Source organism: Varroa jacobsoni, unplaced genomic scaffold, assembly GCF_002532875.2.
Source record: "Varroa jacobsoni isolate VJ856 unplaced genomic scaffold, vjacob_1.0 scaffold_1330, whole genome shotgun sequence".
NCBI classification, from domain to species: Eukaryota; Metazoa; Arthropoda; class Arachnida; order Mesostigmata; family Varroidae; genus Varroa; species Varroa jacobsoni.
In genome coordinates, this window is record NW_019214232.1 from 56013 (window position 1) to 68137 (window position 12125).

A 12125-nucleotide genomic window follows, 5' to 3' on the forward strand; every position below is an offset into this window, starting at 1 on the left:
CGGCCGATACTGAGAGATATCGATAACAGTCGATGCTAATAATGGTGACATGTCGTCGAGCATGAGAGGAGAAAGAGGCTGAACAAAAACAAACATTGGTTAAACCGAGTGAGCTTGAATAAATCTACTAAGAAGATAGCATATGTATATTCATCCACAGTCGTGTTTTTTTTTCGGATGATTAGATCAATGATGGCGTGTTTACCATAATTGTAACAATGTTAGGTTCAAAAGGTTTTAGACATATATTATGTTTGTATGGATAAAGTTTAGTAAAGAAGTTAATGCAGCATTGACGCATTGAGAATTTGCGTATGACGCCTCTTACGTAGTAGCTAAATCGAATTCTCTTTTAAGTAAATTGGGAAAGCTAATATCTGTATTTAAGTTATTACCATGTTGAATGCAATAGCAGAATTAACCGCATTGTGGTATGTCTAATGGTAATATATCTAAAAAGTCACACCGAAATCCTATTTACATCCTTTCACTCACGAATTTCGCAAGAGAAGGAATTATAGATTGCCAGGAACAGGTATGTGACCCAATAAGTAAGAACAGATCTACAAAATTTGCTAGCATCCAAGAGCATTTCAAAAGGAAAAGTGGGACCATTAGAGGGGTTAACTGAGGGACATGAGCGGAAGAAAGGTCTCTGACGATACTACAAGTTCGAATCTTGAAAGCAAGCAACGCAAAGTGCAGGCATTATATCTTATCAAAGAAGAGTAACTCGTTTAAGGTCTGGAAATCATCTTCAGAAGAGGAGCTTTAGCTGAAACATTAATGTTTGTTGAGTTTTCTCGGTATCACATGTCTGAAGCAACAAAGGCTGAGCTTCGCCAAGTGGTACGTCCTGTACCTGAGTGACTCTTTAAAGGAAACAGTACGAGATCCCTTATTAGTATTAACAACGAGATTAAATGATCGCTAAGTTTTTATAGCCTTCACACAGGAATGGTTCCGTATATCACTGCCACGGCCTGAGAGGCTTGATATGGCAAAGCACTCGCGCAAGCTATAGATAGATCGCATCTTTCGAGATTTTGGAGGAAAAATAAAATTTATAACAACGGTAAATTTTTGAAGCTCATAGACTAATTTTTGAGGTGTTCCAATGTTGACTTTATTTTGTGCCAACATAATACGATTAACCTGTCGCACCCTAATGGACTACCATTTAAACCAATAAACCGTGCTTGGCATGCACCCAACGTATCCTTACATTTGCAGGACGACTGGACGGTGAAAGTAAATGGGAGCGAGCACTATATGTGGAGATACTTCAAAACAAATCTAGGCATTACCCGTTGACCACGACTTTCAACATCTATTAAGACTACTATGCACGAACTTTTCCAGAACAGTGGACAAGAAATATTGCCCGTTAGCACATCTTTGCTTTTGACTAATTACATACGTGTCCTTACGTGTCCTTTACACTTCTAGTCAGCTGTGAATTAATACGTTGACTATAGTAAGAGCTATCGAAGCAGTTGCGTCCAACCGCTTGTTCGGCACATTTGCAGCCCTAGGGCTCTACCCAGTTTTTGTAATTATCAGAACTACCTCAAGCCCGAACGCGCTGACGTAACTGAGTCCTGCACGGTTCTTGTTTTCGCGTCTCTTTTCGGTGTTTGCTATGCCCGAAAATCAGCTCGAGTGCCGAAAAAACCCGCAATGGTGGAACTAACGGTTACGATGTACCTGCTCGAGCAAGAAATCTAGAAACCTTAGAGCTGTCGTTCGAAGCCGAAATAAAGCACAGATGACACCGCCACTCTGAATTCTCCTCGACCACAGGGTTCTTCAATAAATGCCCTCAGTTCGAAGTGTTGTCTTTGAGCACCGTGAATCTGTTCTTGTTTTAAAAGAACAGAGTTCCTAACGAGTCACCAGTTGATACTGTGTCTCTGTAGATTTGTAGAATAAACTGGCTTGGATTGTTACGTACACATTCTTAACATCTGCGTAACTTGCTGACAGTGCGCCTAGATTAGACGAAAGTTCGAAAGTGTGTGAACATCAGGCCAAACCTACTTCGTGAATACATCGAGATATCTATTATACTCAGCGTAACGAAACTAATTTGCAGGACATACCTGAAGTTAGGTGAATATCAACTGGATCACAGCCTTGAAGCCTGCTGATGGGCTGCTTTCGATGGCGTTTCAAAGTACCTGTTTTTGAGTGACAAAGGCTGAACAATAACGAAGTGGTGATCACATAGAAATCACGCACTGGTACCTGTCACGATTTGTCACAGTTATATTAGTACGCTGCAAAGCCCTTTTAAAAACTTCTCAGCGTCGAACTGGTGGAACGGCACCGTAACGACAGTTTATTGTCACTAATACAATACAACTTGGCCACACAGAGAATCCCACGCCGCCGTCGCCGCCGCCGCCGCCGCCGCCGCCGCCGCCGCCGCCACGTGTGTATTATTCTTACGACCACACACAAAGAAGCTAAGTCCAAAAATACTATACTATATCTGCTGCAGCTAATGCTTTCGAAGCAAACTTATTTGCAAATTAATACTCATTTTACGAAAGGCCACTGTTAAGCTATTGTGTTGCCCTGATTTTCCGAGACCTTCCTTCTGATTATTAATATGAATCACTGTAAATAGTTACTATTCGAAGGAAACTTTTTCAATCTTCCCTACATTTAGGATAAATAAAACATACAAGATTGAATCTATCACGTTCTATAAGAAGTGACTGTCGCTAATGCACTGAGATCGAGTATATAAGAACAATACAACTTAGGAATATCTATGGATTTTATAGGCAGTGGTATTTTCGACACAACCATTTGTTTTATGTCCTGTTATCGATCTTTTTACATACATTTTCGAAGAGGCGATTTAATTATTTGGGTGACTGATTGGACTATCGGTGGTGATATGCCATAGAAAGATGGGTGCCAACAAGTAATAGTAAACAAGGTTAATCAGAGAAAAATGTTGTTAATAGCTATGACCAATTTTGCAAGGCCAGTTCCTAGTTCGTGTACGTCCTTTAGCTCGTAGTGATATTGAGGGAAAAGCTTGTTTTTTGAAACTAATTTTCTTCTTTTTATTACTTTCATCTCATTTGATATAAATTTTGCAATAGAAACTTATACTTGGGAGTCGCATATAAATGTACTAAGCTATAAAAAAGTCGACAAATAATTTTATTGGAAACAGGAAATATGGGCATAATTTAGACACAGTGACATAAGCAGAAGTCCTATTTTCTTGCTACGAACAATGACAAACATTATATCGGTTTGGAATTCTTTAAGAAATTCGATTTTTTTAATTTTTGCAAACACAGCCACTGGGTCTACCCGAAATCACCTCCCGAAAAATATTTTGGAAGTTTGCGCATTACGATATATATATATATATATATATGTTGTGTGTATTACTGAAGCCACATGTACAATTTCTGCCAAGCTATTTCGGATCACGGGTGCCAGTCAACTTTTGCCGCATCTATCTCATTATATGACCCTAATTCAACTGTTCAGTTATACAGTATATAATAGTACCAGTAAGTTCAAAGTTACACTTAATGAGCGCAGATAATCCGGATATATATATTGTACTATAGCATACATATGACCGTATTGATAAATGTGACTAATTATTATTGCAGCGCCAATGTGAATATATCTGCCTGGAGCAACTATATAGTTCAGCCAGTCGATGAGTCATTGCCCTCCACCGTTGGGCATATTATGGATATGACAATTTCATCATAGTCTGAGTAACTGTTCGACAGAAAGTACCCCCTGGATTGTTTCTCCCACGAAAGGATTTTATACAGGTCAGATATATAGAGAATTGTATTTAAACAAGGCTAAAAAATTCCTATATTAGTGAAAAAAATAAAATGTTTTTTTCTTCGCAAGTAGAAAACAACACAATGAACGATCACTACGCTACTGTAGCATAACGTTTACAAGTTTGGGATGCCAGCTATTGATAATTTGATTTCCCAAGTTTCGATTTAACTAGAATTAGAATTACAGTCAAAAATTATGAGAGTTATGAGGCTGTGTATTTCTTCTACTGCACTAGGGCATCTGAACCGTCGATATTCTATAAGACTCCGGCAACCTTATTTACCAAACGTACGCCTACCAGAAGCATACGATAAGCAACGATAAACGCATAGACGTATCTATTCGTAGTTAGTGGGCATCAACAGCTTCGAAGTAGTAACAGCCCATTTAGAGATTCATAAACAAATGCTGTTGTCCTTATCAGAATGAGGAAAAGAAGAGAAAAAGTCAGCTTGAATTTTCTATAAATCATATTTTTATAAAAAAATTATAAAAAAGATATTTTTATTAACAATAAAAATAGAGGTATTAGTTCAAATAAAATAGATATATAAAGAGATTAAAAAAAATTAATAAATTAATAATTTTAATATGAAATTTTATAAAAATAAATTGGGGGTTAGGGATTAAAGTTCATCTAAGAAAGCAACCTAAGACAATAACAATAAATCCTATAATAATTAAGGGAATAGTTATAAAAAGATTTTCACTAAAGTTATTAGTAGAATTTATAATTTCTATTTTTAAAATATAATATATGAGTCGTAGTCTATAGAGAATTATGCGAAACAATCAAGGCAGGCGCTAACTATATTGTAGTGTCGTGGTACGTAGTAAACGCCGCCTAGGCTAACAAAAGCCTTAATAATTATACAGTGTTTAATCCATCCAGCTTAATAATACATTGAGGTGCGTGTTAAAGTGTGAACTTGCGCACCATCTCACAGTAATTAGACAATGTATTATCAAGATAATTAAAAGTAATATTGAATCGGCGGATTTAGTTCCGTCATATATAATTGTGAAAATCTTAGGCAGAAGATATTTACACACGCGATTTCTAACAGTACGTAACCATACATCATGTGAGTTGGGATAGTTTAGAAAGTCGAAGGACCAAATTGGCCTTAATTACATTTCAAACCTTTTCATTATGATCGTGTAGTTATCAACTGTTCTTATAGTTTTCACGTATAATGAATCAATCGTGCTGCAAGTCGTATCGCAAAAATACGATTTTATCGGTATCAATCTATTTGATAAAAATTGATTATTAAGCCCGATCGCTTTCCCAGATCTAGCGATTAGGCCAATCTAGGTTAGGTTTAAACGAGTGTGTATCTACGTATCGAACGAGTAGCTCTACGTAGTTTGCCGAATCCACATTGAACGGCTTATTTGGAACGAACTTCAGCTCATTGAAAACTGATCTTCGGAGCTTTGCAGTACAAAATCCAGACTCGTAATCAATTGAGTTGCCAAGAAATAGTTTGCCTGTTCTAAAAAAATACTGTTGCAGCATTTAAGATAAGCACGATCCTTAGTTACACAGACGGATCGGAAGGCAAGTACTGTGTCATCAAGGGATCTCAGAAAAGCCTCACCGCGCTCTTACTGATCAGTGGTATTATATTCTATAATTCATAGGTAAGCCACTAGAAGCATATGTGTGAAGCAATATCAAATCTAGAACGTAAGCATACATAATATAACTACTCACAACAGATAACTACCAATTTACTTTTTTAGGTCACGTGGTTCTTAAGAACATTGAACATAAGAGGCCCTCGAACATAGTTAGTAGGTCCAGGCTCCTTATCATGTATGCTTGATATCGGTGGATCGTAGATCCATCCTGATAATTATTATTATAATTGTTGGTATTTACAACGAAATATCAGCAGGTTAAAACGTGTCCAAGATTATAGCAGTGAGGGCCTTTTTAATACATTTCTCCTTCAGACTCCGGCAAAACTCAACCGTTCGAAAATCAGTCGATTAGCGGTTTTCATATGAAGCGTTTAAAACGACATTGTAGAGGAAAATGGCCAATGTAATATTGATAATAACAATAATAACCCGGTTATCTTGGGAAATAAGCCTACTGATAGCATGAACTAACATATCATGGATGTTTACTTGTATTCGCCAATACTTCCTTCCCCAGATGGTCGGCGGATATTAACAATGTCGGCCTTACTAAGACTTAGTGAAGCAATGTCCCTTTCGCTAGCATCAACTTACTAAATACTTGTTACCTAAATATATTAAAAATATATTTGCCATATATGTGCTTATATATAGAAAAGCGCCATCGGGTTGGCTTTTATCAAGCCAGTCAGCGTTGTCGTATAGGCTAGATACGTTTCTTATTCTGCCTAAGCCGTAAACTCAATTGTAAAGTGACGCAAGAGGCTCTGACTAGTTGAGTTATGAATCGGGTGGTCGCTTTTTTCTTTCTATTAGTTAGCTGGAGTCAAGTAAGTAACGGGTGGTCTTTGGGTAGATCCTCGAAAAAGCAGGAAAACAGAGCACGTGCCAGGCTTATATTGCGAATGACGTCTACAGAACCGGTAAAGACACACATCATAGATCAAGGTCTCCTATAGTAACGGATACAAAAATTGTCTCACTGGAGGATATTGTGATGGCAGTTGCATGCGAACAATAGCGTTTCTATGCATCTCGATCTTCTCTCGCGCATCAAATCGTTTAGTCAATACAATCACCGCCGGCCATTTTACGTGTACAGCTCTGCAGAGTCATACTGCCCGTCAAGTCGTACGGTTTCACAGTATTATTCAATTGTTATTATCATATCTGAAGTCATATCTATGGGCTGGTCTGTTAGGTAGCCATCTAGAACGAGATTTCAACTGAAAGGATTAGATAGAGCTGACCATATAAGACAGAAACGCTGGAAATCATTGGATGACAAGTGCTGCTGGGAAAGGATCAACGTTGAGAAGGACATCTGTAGCGTGAGCAAAACGGCGACCGAGAGTTATGTTGAGATAAGGTAAAAATAGGCGTTGCCAAGGAAAACTATTCATGTTGTCCTATCAGGTTAGCTGTTATCGCAAAGGAAGCAATTTAACAACGGGACTCTTTATTTTTTTTTTTTTTTTAATTCAATAACACCGTGCATCGTTCGCTTATCTGGCTGTTTCATGCCAGTAGCATGAAAAACAAATTTGTTTTTCATGCTGTGTATATGTTATTTATTGCGTTGCTACGGCGGTTTGCCGTAACCGCACCTAAGACGCAGGTAAGGGCCGAAAAGATGCTATCCAAAAAGGTTGTTTCCATTTCATCGTCGAACCATCTATCGTAGATAATTGGTTATCAACATGCAAACTTACGTAAGCGCTTTGGCCCTTCGTCGCAAACATGTAACCATAGGGGCTATTGAGAGGAAGCCACATCATAATACGAATGATAGTTCCTTCGATTGAGACTATTTTTGGAAGCGTTACTCAATCCATATTTAGCTTTGTTCGTATGGCTTTGCAATGCTATGGCGACCACATCAGACCCGTAACTTTTCCCGTGTAGATCACGCGTGGATCAGTGATGATTTGGAAGCGTCTTGCACCATGTTAGCTAGCATGAAACAGTGTTTTAGCATGGACAACAATTAGATTCAACTCTACCTTAAGATCAGTGGTAATCACATCAAACCGAGCGATAACATCTAGAATATTCTATAAGGTATTTTAGCATGCTCAGTAATATTGTTAATACATATTAGTAAATAAAATACTTTCGCTACATGGTTTTTACATAACCGGTCGAACATATTTGATAACACTGGTTGCAGATATATCCAGGTAAATGTTATGGTATCTTGTGCTACTTAACTAATATTCCAAGGACGCAAGAATATCTCCTAATCACGTCCGATTGATTAGGGTCGGCGTTTCGTAGTAATTCATAGTACAGTTAGTTGTATATAAAAAAAATTAGTAACACTCGGGGCTGACTCTATTATTAACACATTTGCTGCTCGGCGCTTTATTTCGAAATGTATATAATTAGTAAAATAGTTGGTTAGGCAGCGCCTAATTCGCCTCGCAGTTTAGACGGCTTTTTACCAAACTGAGTGGAATTACGGCTCTATATACCTTCATTTTAACTAGCGTCGTTCTATATATATATATATATATATAAATATAGATAGGGCTGCAATTTCAATAGCACTACTAATGTGGGATGGATGAAGGATACGAAACCTTCATTCAATTTGGTATTGCTACACAAATATCTATTAAGTAAAATTGCTGCCCTAGTGAGCTTTGAGACGAATCCCTATTTTAATATCCGATCCAAATAATCAGTTGTATGACAACAGTTATCAATCGTTTCGGCTTTTTATGGCAAGCGAGTACACTACACGGAGTGTGGCGTGTTTTACCGCATATCTTGAGAAGCTCATGAGAAAACCGACTATGAAGATATAGGAAACAGTACGTTATATTACAGTTAACTATAAAATATTTCTTAATTTGTATTAGCGCCTTTATTCGTTCCATGATATAAAGATGCCGCACCTTTGTACAAATGCCTTAAAAATACGAACTTAGCAGATAACTTGAGTGCGACGAAAGTTGACTTACTGAAGTTTCTTTCTTCAAAAACGTTCGTTCACTAGAACGAAATTTGGTTTCGTAACGGTGCAACTATCGCATAGCCCGTTGACCGCTGTGATCTTTGTTCAACTATAATGAAAAGTCTGGTTTTCAGCTCAAGCTTCTGACGAAGGTAGCACCGATATTGTAAACGATGTTTTTGCTGAACGAATAAAACAATGTGTATTATTTGAATCAGTTATCTTTGGGACCTGTATTCCTGGCCCACTATACAACGGATGAGGGAGGGCGTCAAATGTTATATAGAAGTAGGACAACAGTACATTAGAAGAAAAAAAGGTACTACTTACTGTTAGCCAGTAGAAACATGACAGATAAAGGGCACAAAATTTTATATATAACAGCTGTTTACCTATTGTTTTACTCTAACTACATTGATATTACTGCTGTGATAAAAACTTTCATTTTCTTACGGGCGACAAATGTTTTGCCGTTATATCGCCTAAACGATCGGCCTGATTCATCCGTGTACGAGATGCAGTTCCGGCTAAACAAATTCGTTTGTATAACTTGATATCATTTACTAGTATGTTTACTAGACCATATATATTTTCGACGTACGTGTAGCATGTATAGCAAATAAGAAAGGAGTAATGAAACGGGTCTTCGATATGAGATTTTCGGGCTTGTTATCGGTTTACAGAGATATTTTTTGTATCATACAAATATATATGATGTCTGTATATACGGTATTTAAGGGAATTTGTCTCTTTTTCTATTCGCAACACTAATCACCGCCATAGACGTATTTTTAAGCGAATCTCAGACGAACCCTGGAGGCTTGACGTTCTCGTGGCACCATTCTTCTTGGAACGAAATAACGAAACAAGATCTTGTTTCACGGCATCTTTAACGTATTAATAGTAACTTTGTTGTTGCGGAGCCTCAGCTAGATTCACAGTAACCAAATTCCGTGCTCGACTTCTAACTAGATAGTTTTTTGCCAACAACTTAAGTTCCTCATGTCAATTTCTGTAATCTTATTTACATTTCAAAGGCCAACAGCTAATTACAGTAAAGCAGCAAATTACGTTTTCTCAAACGGGTACGCAGAAAATCGTATACACCCAGGAGTAGGTAGTAAAAACTACGAAACGCCGGCAGTGACGAAATTTCCCCCATAAGGTAAATACGAAATCATCACTAAACATTACCTAAAACGAATTACTCCTTGTCCATTAATAGATGATTGCCTATTCATTCGCGTAAGTCTCGACCATCCACATTGGCTTCATTAGGTCCTGTCTCTGCTTGTGTTTAGAATATCAGTGAAGACAGATAAAATGGAGTACTTTACGGATGAACCTATCATGTTAATCTTCTCTAATTGGATTGTGTTTAGTTCTTCACACAATCTGTGCAGATTGTGTGAAGCTGATTGATCAACTGCACGCAGGATGCATGCCGCAGCTATACAATATATATATATATATATAAAAAATCTTGTGCTTCTTCAAGCATAAATTATTCGTTGAAATTTTCCGTCGAGACATACAATTAACTGCAAAAAATAAGGTCTACTTGCGAAATATCCTGCGTATCTTGACTTTCAGGTTTAAATAAAACACTCAGGTAAAATACGACTGCCAAGTTATTGAAAAAGGATGACTTAAACGCAATACTACATATACTAAATAGATATATGTACGCTTTCCAAACCGAAGCTATTAAAATATCTAATGGACCATCCAGAAAATGGCTGGCCAAAGATGTCAAATTGTTGAAAAAATAGCGAAATAATCAATGTGTGAGTTATCACAGCCGTGTTGAGTCATAGCACTAACGTTGGAGTCAAGTAACGACCGTTTCAAGTTCGGCATTATTTTTAAATTTAGCATATTGCGCATTATTCAGATGTTGAGTTACGTAAACTGAAAATTCAAAGCCACATTCCTTGTGTATTTAAGCAAGATTTAAAAAAAAAAAAGTAAAAGGTCCTTTTTTAATTAGTGGCACAGACTCTGATTCCTCGAATGTAGAGGTCTAGTAGTAAAGGCGATAGGTTATGTCAGAGAGACGATTCGAAATCAAATTCGATATAACGATTGATCTAGGCATAGCTCGTTTGTCTGTAGGGGCATCTTTATTCGATATTTAAAGATGTCTTGTTAACGAGCTTCCGTTAAAAGCCCTAAACCCCACCGCTAGGACCTTTGGGTTGGTAGGACCAGGAGGGCCTCCTTATACCTTAACGGATTAGCAGTCAATTTATCAAAGATTAGCATTTTCCAAGTAGTGGCTAGCCTCGCGTTTTTAGTGAGAAATATGTACCGTGTATTCCAATATTCTACCTAACCCTAATAAGAAACTCGCAAATTTATTTCCTTGCAATAACTACAATAAACATAAAGGGATAAGATATTACATTCACAGGACGTTATTGATAAGTGGAGTCGTATCTCTGCAGACCTCTGACTTGTGTTCCAACTATTACGGTTTTTTCGTAAGCATACAGAAACGTCTTAAAGGTAACCTACAAAATCATAGGTAATTAAATCTAAATACAGTATAGAGACATAACGTGCGGCATCGGGTATTCTCTACTCAGCCATTCGAACGGCGATGGTATGCCCATTATTCTATTGTACGACTAGAACAATGAAATAATCTGTTGATCATCAGATGGGCATCGGAACTACTCTACTGGCGCCCTTGACATCAGAGAAATCACTAACGGACAACAATGAAGTTGTCGATAAAATCTCTTGCAGGGTCCAATTTTCCGTTTACTTCATCGTTTATATCTTGAACATAAAACAGTAATCACATTCGGGCAAAACTAGCACTTCATACATTAGTCGAAGTGTTATTAAGACTTCGTTTCGATAATAAACTAGTTTATAGCAAGAGTCTGAAATAATATATAGAAACATTTAACATGTACAAGGCAACAAATCTTCGTTGCTATTTAAGCTGTTCTATTGAAAGCTTGAATAGCCCCGTTATCGTTGTAGAAGTTGCCGTTGGCTTTTGTGAGGGAGTACTCATGAACGTTTGTCTCTATGAAGATGCTCTCCTCAGTTGAACTGGATATTGTTACTTCAAAAATCGAGTCTACGCAGTCGATTGACATACAGCAGATTCTGGTTCCAATAACGTGACCGGCCTCGACGACCATTTTTTTTATATCACACTTATTCTGATCCAGCGATTGAACAGGTTGCACATTCGTTAGTTTGTGTTCAAACTGAAGAAACTGCGAACCAGTAGCTTTTTGGCAAGCTACGATCGTCGGGTTCCTAGTGAGCTGATTTTAGAAGATCGGTGTCGACAGACTATGCTGCTGTAACTTTTGCGATAACAGCGTATCTACGAAGGCCGTCTCACAGGGCGGATGCGCACTCAAGGCCTTTCGTTAGAAAAAAAAACGTTCGTAAAAATTATCCATGCGAACTTGAAATTTTGTATTATGCAGACCGCGATATGGTTTGGTTTAATTGGACATACGTGCATTTTGCTTAAGTAGGTCGTCGTTCGCGTAAGCTCAACTAAGGGCTAAATTATTCGTACACTCGAATGACAAGCCGTGCGTGTTTTCACACTTAAAAAAAGTTTCTACAAAAAATGGCGATTAATAGAAGATACAAGAGCAGCTAGTGATTATCTTCAATCTGAGAGAGTTGTTAATTACATCTGTGA

General features: G+C 37.6%; 1 long non-coding RNA gene across 1 annotated transcript; it reads left to right on the forward strand.

The window, feature by feature from the left end:
• The first annotated feature begins 1323 nt into the window (after positions 1-1323).
• Positions 1324-4042, forward strand: LOC111268919 (uncharacterized). The gene is made up of 2 exons (XR_002685460.1): positions 1324-2434; positions 3648-4042. It is a non-coding gene; the product is annotated as an uncharacterized LOC111268919 (long non-coding RNA).
• Positions 4043-12125: the final 8083 nt, after the last annotated feature.